Source organism: Gadus morhua, chromosome 6 (assembly GCF_902167405.1).
Source record: "Gadus morhua chromosome 6, gadMor3.0, whole genome shotgun sequence".
NCBI lineage: Eukaryota > Metazoa > Chordata > Actinopteri > Gadiformes > Gadidae > Gadus > Gadus morhua.
In genome coordinates this window covers 24,364,942-24,378,859 of record NC_044053.1, presented here as the reverse complement: position 1 = coordinate 24,378,859, position 13,918 = coordinate 24,364,942, and the positions used below count along the sequence as shown (strand labels likewise).

The 13,918-nt window shown below is 42.7% G+C and overlaps 1 long non-coding RNA gene across 1 annotated transcript; it reads left to right on the top strand.

Annotated features, from left to right (window-relative positions):
- Positions 1–8,615: 8,615 nt before the first annotated feature.
- LOC115546135 (uncharacterized) lies at positions 8,616–11,964 on the top strand. The gene is made up of 4 exons (XR_003977199.1): positions 8,616–9,078; positions 10,134–10,275; positions 11,221–11,413; positions 11,904–11,964. It is a non-coding gene; the product is annotated as an uncharacterized LOC115546135 (long non-coding RNA).
- Positions 11,965–13,918: the final 1,954 nt, after the last annotated feature.

Below are 13,918 nucleotides of genomic sequence, written 5' to 3'. Positions count from 1 at the left end.
GACGATTGACTTGTATTTAAGAATCGCTGAGGTCAGCAAAGTCTCACGCATTCGGCGTGAGACACACGGACACGGAATTCAACCCATGCACACGCTCACACGCCACATTTCGTATTTCTCACGCAGAGAAATTACCAGGATAGCGCCCACCAACTTGCGCCCCGGACATGCCCTCTTTTTGAGACACACGGAATTTCAAAATCGTCCAGGATTTTATTGAAGCCTCATACATGTTGACACGGAATTTGCGTTGTGTCCCTCTTGGTCGTTCACAAACGAGTTAGGCTACGCCCTCCCTTACTCAGTTCTGATCGCTTTGCATTGGTGGAAGTGAGTAGGGGGAGTGGTTAAGTAGAGCCTTCAGATTGGACGGTTTGAGTTACCGTCATACCGTATAATTTTTTACCATTATTGTTATATAGGGACAAACATTAACAGATTTCTCCTACAGGGGATTGATGCAGTTCTATCTATTGAGCAGAAAGAAACACTGGATCCTACTATACACACTTTACCACAGCATTGTACGACGGAGTTTTAGGGCCACACATGAAGAAAAAAAATATTTTTGCCGTGAGACAAGATTAAAGTCGACGCGTCGATTTTAAAGTCAACATTTCGACATTAAACTCGAAATGTTGAGAATAAAGTTGAAATGTCATGTCGACTTTAATCTCGACATGTCGAGATTAAACTCGAAATGTCGAGAATAAGGTTGAAATATTATGTCGACTTTAATCTCGATTTGTCGACATTAAACTAGTAACGTCAAGGATACAGTTGAAATTAGTTTGGAGGGATAGCAACCGCTCCAAGGGCCTCCACTGAATCCAATGGCTTGTGTAGATAATTTGGCAAAATTGTATTTCAGAATCGGGTTTAACATGGGAAATGGGCAGATGCAAAGATACAGATGGTTGCACCGCCGTGCAATACATATAGGTTATGTTGTGTCGCAAAATACAGTAAGACAATTGATCAAGTTGCTTGATCCTGAGGGTGTGGAGCAAAGGCTTGCCCGGCTTCTGAGGCGCAGGCAATAACACAGCAAAGGTCCGAAATGCACTCATATGGATGGGTACGATAAACTAAAGCCATATGGCATTGCCATCAGTGGTTGCATTGAAGGTTGTAGTCGCTATATTGTTTGGATGGAGGCCTACACCACAAACAATGACCCCAGGGTTATTGCCGACTACTTTGTGTCATCCCCTGCACGCTTGGGAGAATGCCCGGAGCGTCTGCTTGCTGACAGAGGAAAGGAAATGGACACGTCGAGATTAAAGTCGATATGATGTTTCCACTTTATTTTTGACATTTCGAGTTTAAAGTCGACATGTCGAGATTAAATTCGACATGAGATTTCATGTCGAAATATTAGTGTTTAGGGCCAATAATGTTTACTAATATCATCCATTAGTCACCATGTCCCCCGCCGCAAATCTAATTATTAGACACACAGAGACAATTTTACACATTTTAAAATATTAAAATGTTGCTTCGAAACATAAAAACGATCAAGTCTAGCTGAGGAGATCCTACTCTCTCTGAGGTGACCGTGGGACCATATGTACTGTCGGCAGTCTGGATGCATCCTTCTCCACACGTCCACCAGGCCATGAGAAAAAACCAGCTGCCTCAGCGCATGTTGAGAGGCTGGATGTGGCTCTGCATGGTTGCGATCTAACAACGCATTTTCTGTAAGATTAAAATCCCCACCCAAGAATAAATAATCCTCTGAGTTGCAATTATTTAATGTTATTTTTCCTAAAAACAGCTTCCTCTCTGTACCATTGGTTGGAGCATAGATGTTTATAAAAAACACATTAAATTGTTCAAACCGAGCTTTAATAAAAAGAAAACTCCCCATAATGACATGCTTGACCTCCATGGAAACTGGAGAGAAACTCCTAGAGAAAAGGAAGCCCACTCCTCCACTGAAATTAGTGTTGTGGCTCAGGGCTACCTCTCCTTCCCATTCCCTTCTCCAATCTCCCTCGTTTTCAGCACAACCATGGGTCTCCTGTAAGAAAAGGACATCAATTTGTTTAAACGAGTGGCCTTTTTTTTGTCTCCCTTGCTCCATTAACATTAAAGGTACGGCCACACTGAACGCATTTCGCGCGTAACATGCATAACCTGACGCTTGATCATTGTGTGTCATAAAAATGGTTCAACGCGCCTAACGCGCCTACGTAGCTAGATGAGCCCGCCCAAAACTTAATTTACCCCGCTACTTTTCTTTTTTTACTTTTCTTCATCGCTGCGCTGTATTTCTTGTGGGAGTTCAAGGAGAGTAGGAAACCCAAACGCCGCCATGTTTGGGTGCATGATAGAGCTTAGATTGGCCAAAAAATCCAGCCCGACTCGGCCCGAGCACATTCTGTCCAAGCCCGCCCGACACATTAAATGTAATTATGAGCCTGCCCGATTTCAACCCGACATTTTTTTTAATACATGTGTAACTTTGTACACATTTGTTACTTAGGCCTTCTCTGCTAAATATATATGTAAGGGATAATGTGTAGAACGCCGGCCATTATCGGGAAAGTTTGCCCCGACAGGGCTGTGACGGGGCGCATAGCTACCGTCACGGTAGCGATACGCTACCCACGACTATGTATTCCGTTACCTTCATATTGTTTTAAGATCATTTATCAACCATGTCATTTATCATACGCGCTACGGCAGTTTAATACAATCTTGCAAGTACCATCATTACAACTTTCTGGTTAATACCATTTATCATTACCGTCACCTGTTCTGTTGCAATAACCACTCAAACAAGTATGTCGTTATCAAATTCCAGGTCCGTTTATTTAGTTTAAAAGTTACATGTTAACAGAGCGTAAATGTTCGTCTCACCAGCGTCTCGTCTAGTCTTTGTATTAGAGATTGTCTGCCGCGTCAACAGGGTTTAAATTGAAGTCATAACTTCCTGGTAAACCGGAGGTGACCCCGAGTTGTAATTATTTTTATCGCTGTTTTTGTACATTTTGGCTATGCCAAAGTCGAGCAATAGTACACAGTTTTACCGTGCTTATTTTTCTAGCTTATAGAGGGGAGAATTGTAGCTGTTTAAAGCTATTAGGTAATTTAACTTGTTACACCCCTGTCTCACGTGTAAATTGGTATTCGCCAATTATTAGGGGAGGGAGAGGCCTATTTAGGCTGACGCTCGTCAGTAGTGGTGGATTTAATGATTCGTTTCCGTGACCCAGTTCGTGTGATTCAGTTCGCCAAGAGGAGTCATTCGCGAATCGTTCGTTCGTTAGTTCGTTCAGTCGAGTTTCCGGTAGCACTAACTCCACTGAGTCTGACTGCCTCAGCGGAGAACCGTGCAATGGCGTCCATTCCATGATGCGATTTACCACTACCGGAAACCAGGCTGAACGAACAAACGATTTGCGAACGACTCCTCCCAGTTCAGTCGAGTTTCTGGTGAATCAATTCACCGGAAACTCGGTGGAGGAGACGATCGCGAATCAGCCTAGTTTCCGGTAGCGGTAAATCACATCATGGAATGCACGCCATTGCACGGTTCTCAGCTGAGTCATTCGGACTCAATGCTACCGGAGACTCGACTGAACAGGGAGGAGTTGTTCGCGAATCGTTTGTTCGTCCAGCCTAGTTTCCGGTAGCGGTAAATCGCATCATGGAATGCACGCCATTGCACGGTTCTCACCTGAGTCAGTCAGACTCAGTGGAGTTAGTGCTACCGGAAACTCGTTCGTTCGTTCAGTCGAGTTTCCGGTGAATCGAATGGTGAAAGAGACGAACGAACGAACGAGAGAAACAAACCGGTTCGGTTCGTTCGTCCTAAAGACTCGTTCATTCGAACCGGTTCGCGAACAAACCAACACTACTCGTCAGTGGTTCGGGAGAGCTGATGGTGGAAGGACGTATGTCTGATTATTGCTCTCGTAAGTGACTTGTTTAAAGGTCCGGTATTCTGAAGTCTGAATGGAATATTTTTGTGACTCTCAAGCCCAATTATTTTGTTTAGCCAAAAGTATTTTCATTTTTGTTAATTTTTGGTTTTCTTTTTATTGCCTTATGGGCCTTAAATTATGGAAAATAAAAGATCCCATCTTTTTCTATACTTCTCGTCTGCTCCTGAGTGATTTCCACCTAGTTCAAGACGCTCCAACACATCTACCCATGACAAGGGCGAACAAGACACTGACGCGCAGCGGAGGTGTCTTGCTTTGCCCTGAAGGGGCTTATTTTCGATAATGACTGGCGACGTTCTATACATTATCCCACTTATTACACGGCTACTTACCAAAACGAAAAAATAACTTCACATGGTGTGTCTTTTTACAATTTATTCGTTACCAGCATTCGTAGTGTTGAAAATAGTCAGCCAAAGACGTTTATGTCGCTTAGCAACCGAAGACGCTGGGGTTGACAAGTTACCGGACTACTAACCATGCAAGTGAACGGAGCGTTCCACGGCATTGAGAAGACCCGTGTAATAAAGGCCCATAATATTTCTGTTTATGCCATCGATTTCTCCTCAGATTAGGCCATAACGCAATGATTAAAAAAACAAAACACGAACGGTCGAACAAAGGCCTGGCCCGACCCGGCCCGAGGATAGTGGTGGGAAATATCGGCCCGACCCGTCCTGCGGGTCGGCTCTGGCTTGGGCAGAGAATCTAAACTCGTGCACGACATCCTCAGTAGGCGCTCACAGCTGGGTGAGTTTCACCACCTCCTCATAATTTCAGCACACACTGAAAGCGATGACTTTGTCGTCCATGTTCTTTCTGCTTCTGTGCGTCCTCCGTTTCTCTGCCAGTGACATCGGGTCAAGCTCAACACTGATTGGCTGATCGCGGCTAAGCATTTACATTTGCATTTAGTGCATTTAGCAGACGCTTTTATCCAAAGCGACTTACAATAAGTACATTTGTCATAAGAAGTGCAACAATACAACCCGGTATCACATAGATACGTTGGTCCACATCGCAAGGCGTGTTCAGAGTCACGCTATTTGGGCTGCTTCTAGGACATTTTGGGTGGATTTTGAACGTTATGTGGGCAGCACCTTTTTTGCAGGACCTGGCAACCCTGTGTTGTTGCCCGAGGTGCTGAAATGCTCCGGAACAGATCTGGATCCACCATGGCCAAAAGACTTGTATGCCCCCCCCCCCTTAAATAAATACTATGGCAGGATAAAGAAAAATTCATGCATTATCATTCAACTTGAACATGTGTTTTTACAGTATAGAGTGGTGGAGGGATGACGCATGCTGGCCAACCCGGAAGTGAGCGTCGCCCTGGGTTCCTTTGACAAAAAGCCAACGGGTTTTTCCATTGGATTTTGGATTATTGCAGAAAAATTTGCTTCTTTGAAGCACCTCCTCAAAAACTGAAAATAAATAAATAAATAAAAATAACCGTGCTCCAAATAACGAAATGTAAACCAATGCATTCTGAATGGGAGTGTTTCTCAGATTTTTCCATGCTACACAGAACGAAATGTAAACCCATGCAAATAAAGACTTCATGGTCATAATAATTTAAATATTGTAATGAGGAGTTGGGTGGGGGCAGTGTGGTGACTGGCTGGTGTTGGGGGGGGAGGGTCCGAAGAGCCGGTGAACAGGTGAGGGTGATTGAGGGTGGATTTAAGGGAAGAGCATAGCGACAGGGCGGGGAAGCTGGGAAGGACGAGTTACCGCTACCGCCGGACTGCACTCACGGGTTGGGTGGGTGCCGTTCGCACGCTGGTTAGGGCTGCCGGCGGCGAAGATAGCTTAGGGGGCTACCCGAGAACTAGGGACGGGGACTAGGAGTGTGGCTGCGGTGCGGCTTCCCAGCGAGGGGTGCTCCGGTTCCGCTACCGATCGGAGGCCTCCCGAGTGCTGGACTGAAGTCTCCCTTCTCCCGTTTGCCTACCAGCACCCACGCGTAGACCCTGGGGGAGGGTCCCGCATCCCGGGAGAGTTAAGTAGGACGCCGCTGTTCAGCGTGTGTGTGTGTGTGTGTGTGTGTGTGTGTGTGTGTGTGTGTGTGTGTGTGTGTGTGTGTGTGTGTGTGTGTGTGTGTGTGTGTGTGTGTGTGTGTGTGTGTGTGTGTGTGTGTGTGTGTGTGTGTGTGTGGTTTAAAGGGACATTTTGTCGGATACCTACTTACTCTATGAGGACACCACCGGATAATTCAAACAGTGTAGCGGCACTCAGGAAGCTGTCATCAAGCTGCTCTCAAATTTTCTCAAAAAGTCCCGATAAGCACAAACCCAACTTTTTTGTGTGTGTGTGTGTCGTCGCCAGTGTGTGGTTATTTTCCGTGCCGACACACATTTCCCCGCCATTCCACACACTGAATGAGCGTAATTCATTGGCTAAAAATCCCTCGTCTGTGATTGGCTGCAGTCAGACGTCAGTCATGGTTCTGATCAGTGATTCGCTTGCAGTGATGTCAATCAAGCAGGTTCTGATCAGTGATTGGCTGCAGCGATCAGTCTATACGTTTCGCGGGAAATCTCATAAAACTGCGGCAACGAGGTGAAGCGGATTAAGCAATTCATGAACAGGTAAGAAACACTTTTAAAAACCTTAGTTTAGGTTTTAAATACTCAAAGCCATTTCTGTGACAAATAGAGGACACATTCAGGGCTTCGGTCTGCTGCAGCTAATGGTAACGTTAGTTAATGTCGTCGCCGAGCTAATGTAGTCGCCGAGAGTTAGTTGTTTTGACAGTGACAACGTGGTGTTGACACACGCCGACTCGGTGCTCAACGAGACGGCGGAATATAATTCCACCGGCCCATCACTATCATGTACCGGCCCATCATCCGAAATGATTAACACAGCGGCACAAGCATAATTTTCTCCAAGAGCTATACCTATGTTAATTTGTCTGACTGACTGAGTTTTATACTGCTACTCGCAATCGGTCTTCCCACTCATGGTAACTATTTTTCGATTTTTTTTTTAAGTGTCTTCTAATATGTGTTTTACAGACTTCGGAAGTCCAAAGTAAGAAAAGATCTCAACCTTATTAATAAACACCTCTAAATTGGTTCTTACACAGCCGAAGTGTTCTCAACTGTGCGGATTGAGGTAGAGAATTTGGATTTGCATACATACACGCAACGCGGCACCCAGTTCTACGCATGCGCTCAACCCATGAGGCCCAGTGATGCTGGTGGCGATACGATACAACGACCTACCGTAAGCTTACTGATCATGAATTAAAACGTCTCTAAAATATGTTTGACTTAGGACCTATGTTCTATGGCCAAGTTCGTTTGCATTGTAAATACAAGACAAGTCTGTAGCTGTTGCTAGCCCTCAGCCTACTCTACTCTGAAACAGCCAGCCGTTAGCCTAGTAAGCCTACACTCTAATGTTGTGTGTTTGAGTGGTGGGCTAGCCGGTTAGCCCATTGGTGCGCGGTCCAGATAACGAATTATGATAGCCCTATACTCCGACAACAAGAAAGTCATTAGTCCGACAGCCCACCGCCCAGGATAGGGTGGTGTCATTTATGTGCCATGGTGTACTGTATGATGATGTTATGATGTTCATTTATGAAGACGTGAAAACAGTGGTAGCACTGGCGTGCGAAGTGCTGCAAGATGCGGCGGGAACCACACCACCTCCACCACAAAAAATGAATTCAGTTCACAATTTAGTGGGTACTACTCTTGATACAGTGGAGTAACATCTGATCCATCATTTATTCTCTTTTCTATTCTTTGTCTTTGTCTTCTATTTTTTGTCTTTCTCTTCTATTAAACGCAGGTACACACCCAGTCGGATGAACTCTACCCATTACTGTGATGGACGTGGAGTATACTTTTTTTGTTAATAAATAACACCTTTTGGAAGTGTATAATGCGTCCACTCTCACTGATTGCTATTAACTCATTGCATGGCTTAAGAGGTATGTGGAAAATAGTTGCACAGTTGGAGTCAGGCTTTTAGCTAGGATTTTTTGTACAGCACCTGATCGTTTTTAGGTAATATTGCAATTACACTGATTTATTTATATGTTTAGTAATTTAATGCATAATAACAGTGAGTGTAACTGAAACTAGGTAACAAGGTACAAAATTCAAGTAACAAATTTAACAAAAAGAAACGACTTTCTACACAACTTTAAAGTGTATGATGTATATTGTATTGAATTTAGATTAATTAAGACCACCACCTTAACACACAAACTCTTGTTGAACTCATAAAGTAGTAGGTTCAGTGACGTGCGGTGAGACAGCTGTCTTCTGTAGCTTCTGCGAGCCCGTGAATCAATGTTTCGTTGGAATCATGATGTAACGTTGTTGTAGCGGGAATACAGCAATGCTATTTTCTAATTGGCAGGGCATATGTATGATTCTAGACTTCGCTAAGCACTGAAGCGACTGAAACGGTGAATTTTGATCACATTCAGCGAAGTTAACAGGTAAAACGTGAGAAAAATAGGGCGTCTTTAGGCCGTCCTGCCTAAAAGTAGGGCGTCCCATTTCTTCTTATTTTTTAGTAGACTATAGGGCAGACGCCCTGCTAGCTAAAAGCCTGGTTGGTGTAGACATTCGAGAGACCAAAAAGACTGAAAAGGTGTGTTATCGAATTTAGTGGGCCGGTCTGGTTCAAAATGCCCGGGCCGATTTTTTTTGTCCCAGTCCGCCCCTGGATGTGACTAACGGCGTTAAAATAAAACGGCGTTGCTAAGGGCGTTATTTTTTCATTGACGGATAATCTAATTGTTTCCACGCCGTTACCGACGATTTGATGTGGTGAAAAGTAACGCGCTCACCACTGGTCTCAGAGGATCCAACACTGAAGAAGAGACGTGACACCAGTTTTTTCAGTTTACGGGTCATTCAGTGAAACCCATGTTAAATGTTGAGACAGAATATCTAACGTGATTTGGCATGAAATATAGGTTACATGTGATGTGACAGGTAGTTTGAAATGTAATGTTATTGTCTGGGCATTTTTACAGCAAAGATGACAGAGAGAAGGAGAGGGAGGAGAAAAACTCCTGATCAGGATGCTATTGACCACATTACCATTGGAGAAGACAAATCTTTCCTGGAAGGAAGATTTATTAACACACATAAAGGTACGTTTTTCATCCAGTATATTTATGTTTGTTTCTAGTGTAGTCACCTTACAGTAGCTGTAGTTCACTATGGGGTTTAGATGCACGCAAATAAACTCATCATTATCTGATTTCTGGAGTTAACTGAATACTAATTTCTTACTCATAAAATAATTCATTTCTTCAGTGAATGTCTATCGATTCATCTGGTTTGTTTTTTCCATCTGTGCTTGAGAAAAATGTATAAACGTATGTAGTTAAAACGCCAGAAGAAAATGAGCAGTAGCCCTCCAGGAGTAGGGTTGGGCACCACTGGTGTATACCAACTTGCCACCTACATGCCATATTTTTTACAAGCATTGTCTTCCTCTAACTCTTTTCATTGTATGACTTATACTATATGAACTGACTGTAATTGTCATAACTTTTAATTATATCTATCTTTATATTTAAGTTCTGGATTGCATTTGTTTGCATTTTGTTTAATTATTTTTGTATTGCACAGCACTTAATTGTTGTCGGTCTTCCTCTCATTATCTACTCACCCTCATGTCGATGAGAAGTGTAGTTTTTTAATCTTCTAGTAAAAAATGTAATTTACGGCATGTGATTAATCTAAATCCTCACCATTACAGGAGAGCTAAAGCCTAGCAAACATTGCATGTTCCCCACACACCAGTTCAGACGGTGCATGTTTGCAAGACTTTATCTCTCCTTCAACAGTGAGTATTAAGATTAATAACATGGCATTAATTACATTTTTTCAAGTCATTGCATGTGGCAGCTTCAGGAGACTTGGATGAAGGTGCACAAGCAGTTTGGAAGCATTTAAAGGTTATTAGGGGTTGTTTTATTACGTTTTACAACTGGTCGCTGTTTGGAAAAATACTGCAAACTTTTTTCTTCCCTTCAGTCAGTGTTTTACGGATTAAAAAACTATACCAGACTTCTCATCAGCATGAATGAAATTTCATTTAAAGTGAACTATTCCTTGAATATCTCTTTGAAAATACAGCCATAAATGAAGTTGGTTATCTAACAGGAGCTGATGTTGCTGTTTTCTTTATTTTCTTCAGGGAGAGGTGTGCTTACACAAGACTACATTGAACCAAAAAGTTTTGTGGTGGAGTATCGTGGAGTTTTGTCTCTGAGCGACAGTGCAGATGACAAAAACAGCAAATATGCATTTGAGTTCATGTGGAATGGGAAGCACTATTGGTAAGATTGCTGCTTGTTCATCAACGTCTTACTTGTTCAAAGAGAAGTTGTGTTTTTTTTGTAGGGTACATTCAATAACAACAAAGCTGGACCAAAGGTGCTTTACAGAGAGATTTAAATTGTATGATTATTTAATTTATGTATTGGTCTGTTGTTTCATATTTGAATTTCTGAAACCCTGGATTAAATTTATCAATCAAGTCTTATTAATCTGACCTGTTGCATACTATCTTCAGTGGTGGTTCAAAGCTATCAACCTACACCCAGTGTTGAATTAGATATACAGGGATAGGCAATTACAGACAAGTGAACTTAATTATAAACTTTGATCAACAACTTTATGCACTACAAACTGTTTACATGTCCAAAATGCTTAGGTTTTCCTGGATAATATGAATGTTAATAGAGCAGATAGAATGTGCGACTTCCTGATGTCATCCCTCTGCTCTCTGTTCACCAATAACTAACCGACGAATACTACCAGTGGGATATTTCACAAAACTAAGATAAGGGATTAAGCTGGGATTCTCTGGTTATCCTGGATGAATTTAGCTGTGTTTCAGTTTCATGAAAGCGAAGGCACGTAAGGTACTATGGAGATTTGTTCTGTGCAGCTAGCCTGCTCCCGACCAGGCAGGCTTTATTAATCTTGCTGTTTAGACAGCAACCACTCTCATCTGAAACCAGTGTGTTTCTTGTTTATTTTTAAAAAATAAATAAAATCAAAGAACGTGTGCTTTCCTAGATGACAGATGGACAAGCCTTTTTTAACTGGCAGGAAGTCAGACACAGGAAAGGCACAAAGCATCCGGTCAATTTTCAAAAATAAAACACTAGGCTATGTGCAGACTACCGCCTACTTACCCACAGTAGAAGCACAAAAAACAGAGAAATATAACCAAATCAAACCTTTATTTTTGTACTAAAAATTTCTATTTCTCACAGCATAGATGCTTCAAAAGAGGACGGAACACTGGGACGACTAGTGAACGATGATCACATACATCCCAACTGCAAAGTCAAGAGGATAATGGTCAAAGGAAGGCCACACTTGTGTCTATTTTCCATCAAGGAAATCTTTCCAGGCGAGGAGATAACATTTAACTATGGCCATGACTCTTGGCCATGGCGCTCAGTGGTGAGTTAAGGTCCACGGGGTCTCTTATGAAATTAACAAATCATAGTATGTTATTTTTATTACTGTTAACCAATAAATGGCATTAGTGGACCTGTTATTGTCCTGAATATCAGCCCAGCTGCGATTTGGTTGTAGAGATGAGGCCACAGGCAAAGAGCAAGAGCACGAGTGTGATATTGCTTAATTAACAAATATTTGAACCGGTTCACAGCATTAGGTGAGGTAGAAGGTCAGCTGGGTCATTGTAGATGTTGTTTTATTTCTTTATTTAGTTTATAAAGGACAGTGTGCACTTAAATTAATCATTCATGAGAATGTGTACATGTGTACATCTGCATAACTGTGAAAACGTTGAGATTGTAGAAATTGGTTGTAGACCTACACATTTTATGCTACATGACTCATTACTCCCATCTTCTTTTTCTTAATGACTACTAAGTGAAAACGCTGCCAGACAAGTGACTAGTAAATTTCCTCTGTACTATTTCAGGCACCCTGTGAAGAACCATCTGACCCAAACTTGACGAAAAGTGAGCCAGTCTCAGAAAAGGCAAGTTGTGATTTGCACCACCACAGTCACTTGCTGTATCACCTTCAATACGTTATAAATGGTTCTGGTCCTTCAAAGTCTATATGACAGGCTCATTACTCCTGTCTTCCTTCTTTCTGCTGACTATTAACTAACATTTCTGCCATACACATGGTTGGTGTCGTGACACAATGTTTGTGAAATGAAAATGAATTGGTTCATGTTCAAATGTCAACTCTGTTTCTGTCATTGACTCATTCACAGGACGTCTGTGATGGGGTTGATATGATGGCAACGGTTAGTTCAACTCCCGCAACATCCAAAGACGACACTAAGTTGACAGTATTCCTGTAATATGATTTTACATCCAGGCATAATACTGGTAAGTTTGAAGTTATGATGGTGCTCAAGAGTCCACACACACACACACTGTCCTGACCGGATTATAGGGACAGTGTGTTGTAAGGACAGAAGCAAACCTGTTAAACATTCAAACTGAGATTTGTGTGTCGGATTGGCACTTCTCAGACCTGAATTATGAGGACCCCGTTTTTCATGAATTCAATTCTGCATTTCTTCACACAATAGGTTTCACAAGTTGGTTATGTGTTACGTTAAGGATTCCCATGGTCATAGGAAACCACAACGGTTATAGGAAACCTGAAAAAGTCATAGAATATCAAATAGTTTGGGCTCATTACTCCTGTCTTCCTTCTTTCTGCTGACTATTAACTAACATTTCTGCCATACACATGGCTGGTGTCGTGACACAATGTTTGTGAAATGAAAATTGGTTCATGTTCAAATGTCAACTCTGTTTCTGTCATTGACTCATTCACAGGACATCTGTGATGGGGTTGATATGATGGCAGCGGTTAGTTCAACTCCCGCAACATCCAAAGACGACACTGTAAGTTGACAGTATTCCTGTAATATGATTTTACATCCAGGCTAGGGATGCTCCGATATTAGGATCGGATATCGGCCCCGATATCAACATTTTAGCTGGATTGGGTATCTGTAAAAGCAAACCGATCCGTAAGACCGATCCGTGCCTTTTTAAGTAATATTTTAAAACATATTACGCGACACGGGCTACGTCATGCATGCCGCAACGCGCGAGCATTGAGTGGAGTTGCTGCGACAGACAGCATGGGTCGCAGGAAGGGGTCTGTGATTTGGAGATATTTCAGCCTCACCACACCAACTAGCTCCAAGGCTGTTTGCAATGCGTGTAAAGCGAGCGTTGCCTCGGTCGTATGCGGAGTCCAGCCCGAGGAGCTGGCTCTGCTGGCGGAGAAGTCGGCATACGACCGAGAGGTCGGCACAATGGAGCGTCGGAGAAATGATATGGACCCGAAGTGAACTGACAGCTGTCTACTGAAAACATTGCTTTCTCCTCCATGTCGCGTTTCATAATATCAGAGAATACCCCGTCAGTTCGGCCGCGGCGCAATGAAGGAATAAAGATCGTAGTTACTAATTTACAACCTCGTTGATGAGCAACATTTAGAAAAACATGTACTTTTAATTCAGCATTGGGTGAAATCGAAGCGTAGTTTGTACTGAATGCATGTTGATGATTATACACTTATTATAGGGGGTAACTACATTGCCACGACATCGGCTTCCTCCATCTTCTGCGCCAGCTTTTTAAATAAATCGCCGACCCGAAGTGAGTTGACAGCTGTCTGCTGAAAACATCTTTCTCCCACCGGAGCAGCCCCTCCGCCGCCCGTCCGTATACGGCATTCCCCAATTCATTCTCCCCCATGGTCAAGATAAACCACACTACGAGTCTTTACTTGTTGTGGATGTAGGATACCCGAGAGTCGGAGAACCCGACGCGGTCTTAGATTCATAATATCAATAACGTCAGTTCGGCCGCGGCGCAATGAATGAATAAAGATCATAAAGACGTCGGAAGAAATAAACGTTTATTTTGACAGATGTGCCCTAAGTTACTACTTAACAAC